Raw genomic sequence first — 11366 nt, forward strand, 5'->3', positions numbered from 1 at the left:
TCCCTGTCCACTTCATCTCACATCTCTTCCTCTCTCTCGGTTCTGCCTTTCAATAATCTTTTTTTTCTAATATTTATTTATTTGAAAGTCAGAGTCACAGAGAGAGAGAGAGAGAGAGGTCTTCCGTCCACTGGTTCACTCCCCAGATGGCCGCAACAGCTGGAGCTGCACTGATCCGAAGCCAGGAGCCAGGAGTTTCTTCCGGGTCTCCCACATGGGTACAGGGGCCCAAGGACTTGGGCCATCTTCTACTGTTTTCCCAGGCCATAGCAGAGAGCTGGATCAAAAGTGGGGCAGCCAGGACTCAAACTGGCGTTCATATGGGATGCTGGCAACGCAGATGGTGGCTTTACCTGCTAAGCCACAGCGCTGGCCCCAACCTTTTTTTTTTTTTTTTTTTTTTTTTTTTTTTTTTTTTTTTTGACAGGCAGAGTGGACAGTGAGAGAGAGAGACAGAGAGAGAAAGGTCTTCCTTTTGCCGTTGGTTCACCCTCCAATGGCCGCCGCTGCAGCCGGCGCACCGTGCTGATCCGATGGCAGGAGCCAGGATCCAGGTGCTTTTCCTGGTCTCCCATGGGGTGCAGGGCCCAAGCACCTGGGCCATCCTCCACTGCACTCCCTGGCCATAGCAGAGAGCTGGCCTGGAAGAGGGGCAACCGGGACAGAATCCGGCACCCCGACCGGGACTAGAACCCGGTGTGCCGGCGCCGCAAGGTGGAGGATTAGCCTATTGAGCCACGGCGCCGGCCCAACCAACCTTTCAATAATAATGGTTCCTAGGAGATGTTTGGTCTAGTGGCTAAGATGCCTATGTCCCACATTAGAGTGTCTGGGCTTGATTCCCAGCTCTGTTACTTGACTGCAGCTTCCACCCAATACAGACCCTGAGAGCCAGTAGTGATGGCTCAAATAATTGTGTTCCTGCCACCCATGTAAGAGACCTGCTGGCTTCAGCCCAAGGCCAACCTCAGCTGTTGCAGATGTTTGGGGAGTGAACCTACAGATGGGAGCTTTGTCTACCACCCTCTCAAACAAATGAGTAAATAATTTCATTTAAAGAACTGTTTTTAAAAATACAGTTCCTAAAACTGGACTCAAACTCTAAGTGTATAAAAACCAACAACTTCCTAAATTGTAACACTCTATATTCATTCATGAATACTAGGGCTGTATTCTTTGGCTTCTTGGTAAGCAAATATCATTAGTTCACATTAAGCTTAGAGAGAACTTCAAAATCTTTTCCATAAATTACTGATTGGGTTTAACCATATGTATTTGAATTTAAATGCAGAACAAACAATAACAATACAAACAATAACTTTTGCCTTGGTTTATCAATATGTTCAACTGCTGAGTACATACTCTGTGCCAGGTATTTACTAGAGACGAGACATTTAGAAAAAAAAAAAAAAGACACAGTCCCTACCTTCTCAATTACTGAACATCTTGGTGGTTTCATCATCAGGTTCTAGTATATCAATATCTCTTGGAATCCTAATTCTCTCATTATGTGATCTGCATTCCCTATCTGTGAAAACTACAAATCCAATAAACATGCCTCTCATGCTATCATTCAGGTAAAGTGGTATTGAAGGAGACTAAACCTTTTTTGCATTCATTAAATAAAGGCTTTTAAAAAATAAAATAAAAATAGAATCTTATATATTGGCATAGACTTCCTGTAAGTTTTTATCAATTATACGATTGTGTAATTCAACAACTTTATTATCATTAAATGTATAAGATCAGTGTTGTACATAAGGTTATAGTGAGATTCTTTATCAAATGATTAACAGAAAAATCAAGATATACTGTTATTTTTTTTTATTTAATGAACATAAATTTCCAAAGTACAGCTTATGTATTACAATAGCTCCCCCCCTCAAATATACTATGTTATCTTAAAATCACCACTCCCTCCAAAAACAGGTAATGACAAGTTCTTAAGTAACCTATGTTGAATCCTAGTGCTATCTCTGCCAGGATGCAGAAAACAGAACCATACCAGCTATTTAACACACAGAATTTAATACAGGGCTTTGCTAATGGTGTAAAGTTTTCAAGCAAAAAACTAAAGGGACAAGAAAAGAACTCAAGATATTACGGAGATAGCAACTGCAGGAAGCAGCTACCATCCCTGGGCTGAGCTAACAGAAGCTTTGAAGAGGGGCACAGGGAACTTTATTAAACTCAGATTTCTCAGAAGGCACAATTTAGCTGGTGCTGGTATCTCTGAGTTCCAAGGAGAGGCCTCCTGGGCCTGGAACCCAGACTTCTAAAGAGGGGTGCTGGCTAACTGGTACTAGTGGTCTCTGAAGGTAAACTGATAAAACTGGTCCTCAAGTGTCAGAAAAACTGTAAAATGGATATAGCCACTACTACAGGAAAGTACAGCTGCTGCAGGCATGAAGAAGTGCTGTTACAGCACCATTCACAGAACAGCGAGCAGAGAAGACTGAAGAAGAACAGAAAAGAGCAAGGCCCTTCATCCTCTTCTGGTGTGTTACTGCTCCCTATCTGCAACAGGCAGCAGCCAGCATACCAGAAACATGGCTTGCAGAATTCTCAGCTCCAGGATCACAAAGAAGAATAAACAAAATGGATTTGTCACTAAGAGACAATAACTAAACTGGCAAAATATTTTCTGTTCTAAGGGCATGCAAACTATCTGTTTAATAATCTGCAACTTTGCATAGGGGATCAAAATCTATACTCAACACTTAATTATCTACTGCTACTCTAAAGAGTAATAACAAAAACAACATCTAACATTTACTTAACACATACTTTGTGTCTGAAATTGTTTTAAATAGTGTACATGTATTAATTCACGTAATCATCACAACACTGTGAAGTAGGCAACAGTAGTATTCCCACTTTGTGGAATGGACAATAAGGTACAGAAAATCCGAAGTCATAGAGTTGTGGAGGAGCTTTGATTAAACCCTGAGTGCTCTGGCACTCAGACCCCAGAGCCCATGCCTTTGATCACTACATAAGTTACCATGCCATGATATGCAACTGTGAATTTAAGGTAGTCTTTGAAATGCAACTTCTGTTGAACATAACTTCCTTATTTGCATCCTAAGGTTTATATCAGGATTTGCAGTTATATAGCAAAACCAAATTCTTACAAGTAGATGGATTTTTCTAAGACTCTTTACTGAGAATATCCACCCTTACAACACACTTCTAGTGCCCTAAGCAATACAGGATAAAATGTGCAGAACAAAGACAAAGAATCTTTCACAGTACAAAAGAAAATTCCTACCTCCCCTAATGTCCCACCCAGCAATGAGAAGTAAAACAACTCATAGTGGATATGTACAATTTATTTTGTAAATTATTATTTTTATTAAGGCACAAAATATTCTGGGATTGAGAATATGCAATCAAAAATTATATGATCCATAACATTAGATACATGTGTTACATACAAACTTTATATAAGTACAGATTTAACATAGGTACTTTTTACTTTCTTGCAATATTGTTAAACATAGTATCTATTTAGTGTCATGATTAAGGATTCAGGATTACAAAAAGCCAATGTTAAATACTGCTTCATCTAAAGTCACTATCTATAAATGATAATAAAACACCATAAATAAATGAAATTTGCAAGACATTCTTAAGACAAATTAATATAAACTCACTTTGCAAGATTTTTTTTAAAGAGTTATTTATTTGAAAGGCAGAGTTACAGAGAGGCAGAGGCAGAGAGAGAGAGAGGTCTTCCATCTGCTGGTTCACTCCCCGAGATGGCCGCAAGGGTCGAAGCTGCACAGTTCGGAAGCCAGGAGCCTGAAGCTTCTTCTGGGACTCCCACATGGATGCAAGGGCCAAAGGACTTGGCCTTCTACTACCAGGCCATAGTAGAGAGTGGGATCAAAAGTGGAGCAGCTGGGACTCAAACCAGCATCATATGAGATGATGGCATTGCAGCCAGTGGCTTTACCTGCTACGCCACAGCACCAGCCCCTATAAATTCACTTTGATAACTACCTCTGTAAATTAATCAAGATGCGATGACAAAGGCAGGTACTTGATACAGTGGTTAAGTCACCACTTGGGATGCCCTCTTACCATATCAGAGTGACTAGGTTTGGGTCCAAGCTCTACTTCCAATCCTGCTTCCTGCTAATGCACACCTTGGAAGGCAATAGGTGATGACTCAAGTATTTGGGTCCCTGACACCCATATGGGAGACCCAGGTGGAGTTCAGACTCCTGACTTCAGCCTGGCCCAACCCCAACCATTTCAGCCATTTGGGGAATGAATCAGCAAATGGAAGATCTCTCTCTCTCTCTCTCTCTCTCTGTAACTTTGCCTTTCAAATAAATAAGTAAATATTTTTTTAAAAGAGAGACTGAAAAAACTACTTACATGGGAATTGTGAGAGGATCACTAAGAAAAAAAAAGTAGATTTCAAAATGTCTATGGAGCAACAGTTAAGTCACTAGTTGAGATGCTTGCATCTCATATTGGAATACCTGGGGTTGAATATCCACCCCCAGCTCCTAACTCCAGCTTCCTGCTAGCTCAGACCCTGGAAGGTAACAGTGACAGCTTAAGTAATTGGTCCTGCCACCCATGTGGGAGACCTAAATTGAGTTCTCAGTTTTCAGTTGCCTGCCATCATAGGCATTTGGGGAATGAACCAGCATATGAGATCTCGTCTCTCTCCCCTCACCCTGAAACTCCCCACCTCAAATTAAAACATTAAAGGGGCCAGTATTGTGGGGCAGTGAACATAGGAAACCTAATAAATAAATCAACTAACTAAATAAATTATAAAGAAAACTATCTCTCTCCATTTATCTATATCTATCTATATATACATATGTTCATCACACAAATTGGCAATCCCACTCTTAAAATACTTCCACCCTAAAAAAAAAAAAAAGAAACATGAAATGCACCAAGACTTGCATGTGAATGTTCATACTATCTCTATTCATAATCACTGAAAACTGGAAACAATCCAAATGTCCGTCAGCTGGTGAATGGAAAACAAATTGCAACATATATATCAATGGAATAGCACTGAGTAATAAAATATTATGGTAGGGACACTGCGGGGGGCTGGCGTTGTGGTATAGCATGTAAAGCCGCCGCCTGCAGTGATGCCGGTCTGAGTCCCCGCTGCTCCACTTCCGATCCCGCTCTCTGCTATGGCCTGGGAAAGCAGTGGAGGTTGGCCCAAGTCCTTGGGCCCCTGCACCCATCTGGGAAATCCGAAGGGAGCTCCTGGCTCTTGGCTTCAGATTGGCTCAGCTCCAGCTGTTGCAGCCACTTGGGGAGTAAACCAGTGAATAGAAGACCTTTCTCTCCCTCTCTCTCTCTCTCTCCCTCTCTCCCTCTCTCCCTCTCTCCCTCTCTCTGCCTTTGCCTTTCAAATAAATAAATCCATCTCTGGGAAAAAAATGGTATGGCCTCCTATTACTTCTACTGACTGTGGTAGTGATATTTATATGACTGAATGTGAAGGGACTTCAAAAAATTCATGAAAAATTGGAATTTAAAAATTGAAATATAAACTTCATTTCTTAACATAAACAATAACAAGTTCAAGACACTCTGTAGGCAACAATACCAGCCATTTAGTCTATTCTATCCTGCACATATAACCATGTCAATTTAGTCTTTTTTACAAGTTTTTTGAAGATTTTTTAAATTTATTTTGAAAGCCAGAGTTACAGAGAGAAAGGGAAAGACAGATCTTCCATCCCTTGGTTCATTCCCCAAGTGGCTACAACAGCCAGCGCTGGGCCAGGCCGAAGCCAAGAGCCAAGAGCTTTATCTGAGTCTTCCCATGTGAGTGGCAAGGGATCAAACAGTTGGGTCATCTACTACTTTTCCCAGGCCATTAGCAGGGACTTGGATTGGAAATGGAACTGCTGGGACGTGAACTGGCACCCAAGTTGGCATTGCAGGCAGTGGCTTTACCTACTACACCACAACACTTGCCCCTTTTTTTACATTTTTAACTGAAGAAAAAGTGGTGTCCTTTAAAGATTTTCCTAAGATTAGGAAATAGGGACAGGTGCTGTGGCATAGTGGGTTGGGACTCTGCCTGCAGTGCTGGTGTCCCAGGTTCAGATTTCAGCTGCTCTGCTTCCAATCCAGCTCCTTGCTGATGGCCTAGGAAGGCAGTGAAGGATGGCCTGGGTGCTTGGGCCCCTGCACCCACAGGGGAGACATGGAGGAGCCTCCTGGCTATTGGCTACAGATCGACCCAACTCCAGCTGTTGCAGCCATTTGGAGAGTGAACCAGAGGATGTAAAACCTCTCTCCCTCTCAGTCTGTAGTTCTGCCTCTCAAATAAATAAATAAACATTTTTTAAAAAAGATTAGGGAATAAAACTGTCAGAAGGAGCTAAATCAAGATTGTAATGTGGATGCCTACTGATTTTCCACTGATAGGCTCACAAAATTCCCTTGCTTGATGTGAGAAATGAGCAGGAGCACTGTTGTGGTGGATGACTCTGGTGAAGCCTTCCCAAGTTTCCTGCTAAAACTAGGTAACTTTCTCAAAACACTCTCCACATAAGAAGATGCTATTGGGGCCAGCGCTGTGGCACAGCGGGTTAAAGTCACCCCCTGAACAATTTTAGTTATTTATCTGAAAGGCAGAGCAGTAAGACAGAAAGAGAAGGGGAGAGAAAAAGGGAGGTAGAGAGAGGCAGAAACAGAGACAGAGAGAGATCTTTCATCAGGGTTCACTCCACAAATGGATGCAACAGCCAGGTCTAGGCAAGGCCAAAGCCAGGATCTAAAAACTCCATCCTGATCTCACACTTGGGAGCCTGTAACCTCGCTACATGGGCCATCATCCCCTGCTTTCCCAGAAGCATTAGTAGGGAGTTGGATCACAGCTGGTACTTGGACCAGCACCCTCATATGGGATGCCAGCACTGTAACAACCAGTGGTTTAACCTACTGCACCAAAGCAAAACCCTTCTGCTTTTGCTTTGACTAGGCCACTTCTGCCACTTAGTAGCCATTGCTTTGATTGTGCTTTGCCTTCAGATCATCATGGTACAGCCCTGTTTCATCTCCTGTTAGAAATCTTCAGCCGGCGCCGTGGCTCACTAGGCTAATCCTCCGCCTTGCGACGCCGGCACACTGGGTTCTAGTCCCGGTCAGGGCTCCGGATTCTGTCCCGGTTGCCCCTCTTCCAGGCCAGCTCTCTGCTGTGGCCAGGGAAGTGCAGTGGAGGATGGCCCAAGTACTTGGGCCCTGCACCCCATGGGAGACCAGGATAAGTACCTGGCTCCTGCCATCGGATCAGCGTGGTGCGCTGGCCACGGCGGCCATTGGAGGGTGAACCAACGGCAAAGGAAGACCTTTCTCTCTGTCTCTCTCTCTCTCACTGTCCACTCTGCCTGTCAAAAAAAAAAAAAGAAAAGAAAAAAAAAGAAATCTTCAAAGAAATCTTTTAGGATATTGATTCCATTTGCTTAAAATATCCATTGAATGCTCTGCTCCTGTGTACAGCTGATCTGGGCACAACAGTTTGCATGAAATTTTTGAAAGCTCTGATATTTGTTAGAATTTATAGTCAACTGGTGACTTTTATTGTTGTGTAGATTACACCTAAAGAAAGCTGATTTTAAATAAAAATAAATATATTTTGTATTACTTTAGTTAAAATACCAATAATACATTTTTGTGTATGTGTACAAATAGTTCTATAGGAAGATGCACAGAAAAAGTTCCAGGAAGATATGTATTAAAGTACTGATAGAAAAAATTGCTGGGCATTGGCAATGTTATGGAGTTTTATGGAAGGATTCTGCATCCTTTACATTTTCTAATTTTATACAATATAGACATAACTTTTATAATAATAAAAGGTATTTTTCAAAGATTTATTTATTTGAAAGGCAGAGTTACAAAAAGGCAGAGGCAGAAAGAGAGAGAGAGAGAGAGAAAGAGAGAGAGAGAGATCTTTTATCTGTTGGTTCACTCCCCAGTTGGGCCTATCCAAAGCCAAGATCCAGGAGCTCCTTCTACATCTTCCATATGAATAGAGGGTCCCAAATCATCAAGCCATCTTCCACTGCTTTCCCAGGTCGTAGCAAAGAGCTGGATTGGAAGTGGAGCAGCCAAGTCTCAAACCCAGTACTCATATAGGTTGCCAGCACTATTGGCAGTGGCTTTACCTGCTGTGCCACAGTGCTGGCTCAATAAAAGGTATTTTAAAATTAAAGATCCACAGGGCAGGTGCTGTGGTGCAGTGGGTTAAAGCCCTGGCCTGAAGTACCTACATCCCATATGGGCGCCAGTTCTAGTCCCAGCTACACCTCTTCCAATCCAGCTCTCTGCTATGGCCTGGGAAAGCAGCACAAGATGGCCCAAATCCTTGGGTCCTTGCACCCATGTAGGAGTCCTGGAAGAAGCTCCTGGCTTCTGGCTTTGGATCGGTGTAGCTCTGGCCATTGCGGCCATCTGGGGAGTGAGCAAGCAGATCGAAGACCTCTCTCTCTGTCTCAAACTCTCTAACTCTTTCAAATAAATTTTTTTAAAAATTAAAGATCCACTTTTATTTTTTTAATATTATTTATTTATTTATTTGAAAGAGTTACATAGAGAAAGAGAGGCAGGGGGTGGGGGGGACTTCCATCTGCTGGTTCACTCCCCAGATGGCTGTAACAGCCGGAGCTGCACCAATCCGAAGCCAGGAGCCAGGAGCTTTTTCCCGATCTCCCATGTGGGTGCAGGGACCCAAGGACTTGGGTCATCTTCTGCTGCTTTCCCAGGCCATAGCAGAGAGCTGGATGGGAAGTGGAGGACTCATACCAGGAGCCATATGGGATGCCAGCACTGCAGGCAGTGGCTTTACCTGCTATGCCACAGCGCCAGCCCCTGGCTTCACTTCTAATTCAGCTCTCTGCTATGGCCTGGAAAAGCAGTAGAAGGTAGCCCAGCGGCAGCCCCCACTTTGATTTTAAAAAGGAAATATTCTTAGAGAAATGTGAGTTATCAATTTGTGTGTTATAAATTTACTTATAGTTGTGATTTTTGAGGTAAATTTTCTTAATTATGTATTTATTTATTAGAGAAATGGAGAGAAAGAAAGAGAGCGAGTGCTTGCATCCACTGGTTCATTCCTCAAATGACCATAACTGTTAAGGCTGGGGTAGGGCCAGAGCTGGAGACAGGAACTCAATCCAAGTCTCTCACAGAAGCGGCAGGAACTCAAGTACTTGAGACATCACCTGCTGTCTCCAAAGATCTAGAACAGGAAGCTGGAATCAGAAGCCAGAGCCAGGAATCAAGCTATGATACTCAGAACTAGGATGCTGGTGTCTTCACCACTAGGCTAACGCCAGCTCCCTGGAAGAAAAGCTTTATTGCTAAAATAATAGATTTATAGAATAGATAATTATTTGTTTCATGCAGCCAAGACTTAGTGGACCTTTGCAATACAACTGGGTCTTCTTTCAGCGTTCCTCAAACACCCACAGAGATTTCTTGGGTCATAGAAGTGACTGGGACAGGAAGTGGTTTGGGAGTTTTGTTTGTGGTTTTCTCTTTGTGGGCTGTGGTTTTGGGGTTCTATGTTTTTCTTGGGTTTGATTATTTTGGCTTTTTTTGCTATTTGTTTTCTTTTTTTGGCTGCTTTTAATTTAATTAGCAGAAGATAAAAAACAAATATCAAATCCCTACAATATGCAAGGAACTGTAAATCTCTACCTATTTGTATTTAATAATTATTTGGGATATTATTGTCCCATTATACATATGAGAACACTGAGACATGCAATTGTTATAGTTTTTCACCGCTCACACACACAGAAAATAGAAGAGCTCAAACATTAGATGAATGAACCCTGAACTGCATGCAAAGACCATTTTCCCTAATTTTGGGGGGAATATTTGAAACATAAAATTGAGATCAACAAACCAATGAAGTTAAAAAGACAAATCAAAAAATCAACAGCATTTCTAGCAATAAACAATATGAACTGGAATTTTTAAAGAGTTAAACATATACGAACATCAAATAGAATAAAAATACTTAGGAAAAATTTTTAAGAAGTGTAGGGTTGGGAGCTGGTGTTAGGCACAATTTCTAATCTAATTTCCCTACATACTCTGGGCGGCAGCAGGTGATGATCTGAATTGAGTTCTGAGTTCTTGGCTGCAGCCTGGCCCCATCCTTGCTGTTGTAGGCATTTAAGGAATGAACCAGCAAAATAAAGATCTCTCTCCACCTGTGTATCTTTCTGCCTTTCAAATAAAATGAAAATATATAAATGTAAAACTTAAAAAAAAGTGAAGGATGGTATATTGTAAACTACACAGTATCATTGAAAGAACATATGGAATGTTATCACACATGAGGAGTAAGTACACAGTGACTCCTGTTGTTGACTTCACAAATTGACACTCTTGTTTATGGCGTCAGTAATCTCCCTTAGGCTCTAGTCATGAGTTGCCAAGGCTATGGAAGCCTTTTGAGTTTGCTGACTTCGATCTTATTCAGACAGGGTCTTGGTCAAAGTGGAAGTTCCCTCCTCCCTTCAGAGAAAGGTACCTCCTTCTTTGATGGCCCCATTCTTTCCACTGGGATCTCACTCACGATCTCACTCACAGAGATCTTTCATTTAGGTCTTCTTTTTTTTTTTTTTTTTTTTTTTTTTTTTTTTTCCGAGAGTGTCTTGGCTTTCCATGCCTCAAATACTCTCATGGGCTCTTCAGCCAGATCTGAATGCCTTAAGGGCTGATTCTGAGGCCAGAGTGCTACAAAAATTAATAAACTGATTCTAAAATCTATATGGAAATACAACAAATCCTGAATAGCCAAACAGTCCTGAAAAAGAATTAGAGGACTTAACACTTAATTTCAAAACCTATTAGACGCTGGGGCCGGAGCTGTGGCACTGCAACTGAAGACATTGCTTGTGACACCAGGATCCCATATGGGTGCCAGTTTGAGTCCTGGCTGCTCCACTTCTGATCCAGCTCCCTAATAATACACCTGTGAAAATAGCAGAGGATGGCCCAACTGCTTGGACCCTTGATCCATGTGGGAAACCTGGAAGAAGCTAGTTTCTGCCTGGCCCAGCCCTGGGCCATTACAGCCATTTGGGGAGTGAACCAGAGGATGGAAGACCTTTCTCTCTGTCTCTCCCTCGCTCTTTCTGTAACTCTGCCTTTCAAATAAATAAAACACTTTTTAAAAAAATCTATTACACAGATAGAGTAATCAGTTTGTAGTACTGCAGTACTGGCATAATAACAGACACACAAATGAATAAAACAGAACCAAAAGGCTGGCGCCAGGGCTCACTAGGCTAATCCTCTGCCTAGCGGCACCGGCACACTGGGTTCTAGTCCCAGTCGGGGCTCCGGAT

General features: G+C 42.2%; 1 protein-coding gene across 3 annotated transcripts in view; it reads right to left on the reverse strand.

The window, feature by feature from the left end:
* Nucleotides 1-11366, reverse strand: part of TTC28 (tetratricopeptide repeat domain 28) — a 689946-nt gene that overhangs the window by 672557 nt on the left and 6023 nt on the right. The gene's annotated exons all lie outside the window — the stretch shown is intronic.

The sequence above is a fragment of the Oryctolagus cuniculus genome, chromosome 21, assembly GCF_964237555.1.
Source record: "Oryctolagus cuniculus chromosome 21, mOryCun1.1, whole genome shotgun sequence".
NCBI lineage: Eukaryota > Metazoa > Chordata > Mammalia > Lagomorpha > Leporidae > Oryctolagus > Oryctolagus cuniculus.